The sequence below is a fragment of the Capricornis sumatraensis genome, chromosome 18, assembly GCF_032405125.1.
Source record: "Capricornis sumatraensis isolate serow.1 chromosome 18, serow.2, whole genome shotgun sequence".
Lineage (NCBI taxonomy): Eukaryota > Metazoa > Chordata > Mammalia > Artiodactyla > Bovidae > Capricornis > Capricornis sumatraensis.
This window is the reverse complement of record NC_091086.1, coordinates 59188595-59189851: the sequence shown is the minus strand read 5'-3', so window position 1 is coordinate 59189851 and position 1257 is coordinate 59188595. Positions and strand designations below refer to the sequence as shown.

At 38.0% G+C, this 1257-nt stretch overlaps 1 pseudogene; it reads left to right on the top strand.

Annotated features, from left to right (window-relative positions):
* The first annotated feature begins 209 nt into the window (after nucleotides 1-209).
* LOC138094693 (ribosomal protein eL22-like) lies at nucleotides 210-578 on the top strand (annotated as a pseudogene).
* Nucleotides 579-1257: the final 679 nt, after the last annotated feature.

The window sequence follows — 1257 nt, the reverse complement described above, 5'->3', positions numbered from 1 at the left end:
GATGCTATCAATACTTCAACAGTAACCTGAGAAAGTATATAAACACGTGTCTTCTCAAAATACACACATTTAAGTCTCATTGTACCTATTGTTTTTCCTAACTTGCAATTAAGTCTATGAAACATACTCATCAAATTCCAGGTAACGCCAAATTACAAGAAAAAGTCAACTTAAAAAAAAAGGCTCTAATCACGCACCAAGCCTTCAAAATGGCACAGAAGAAAGACAAGAAGCCTAAAAAGTCAACCTGGTAGTTTAATTTGGAGTTTACTCATCCAGTAGAAGATGGAATTTTTTATTCTGGAAATGTTGAACAGTTTCTGCGGGAGAAGGTTAAAGTGAATGGAAAGACTGGAAATCTTAGGAATGTCGTTCACATTGAACACTTCAAGAATAAAATCATAGTCGTTTCTGAGAAACAGTTCTCTAAAAGGTATTTGAAGTACTTTACCAAGAAATACCTTAAAAAGAACAATCTTTGTGATTGGCTTCCTGTGGTTGCATCTGACAAGGAGACTTATGAGCTTCGTTACTTCCAGATTAGTCAAGATGAAGATGAATCTGAGTCTAAGGACTAGATGATGCCATCCTTTATAGGGCTTTGCTTACTAATAAAACAAATTAACCATACTAAAGAAAGAAGCATCTTGAAATGGACCTTTATCTTATCAGTGAAAAAAAAAAAAAAACAACATTGTATGTTAAACATTCATCTTTTTATTTAAGGACATGCTGTTTCTATGGTACTGGCCTTCCTTTAATACTTTCTTATATTTTTATTGCAGTATAGTTGATTTACAATATTGTATTAGTTTCAGGTATATAGCAGAATGAATGAGTTATACGTATATTCTGGAGAAGGAAATGGCAACCCACTCCAGTGTTCTTGCCTGGAGAATCCCAGGGACGGGGGAGCCTGGTGGGCCGCCGTCTTTGGGGTTGCACAGAGTCGGACATGACTGCAGCAATGCAGCAGCAGCAGCAGCAGCAGCAGCAGCAGCATACATATATCCACTTGTTCTTTTGTCATATAGACCATTAACACAGTATTGAGTCCAGTTTCCTGTGCCATACAGCAGTTTTTTAGTTACATGTTTTATGTATGCTAAACTGTTTCAGTCATGTCCAACTCTTTGGAAACCCATGGACTGTAGCCTGCCAGGCTCCTCTGTCCATGGGATTCTCCAGGCAAGAACACTGGAGTGGGTTGCCACTTCCTACTCCATCTGTTCTATGCATAGTAGTGTGTATATGCCA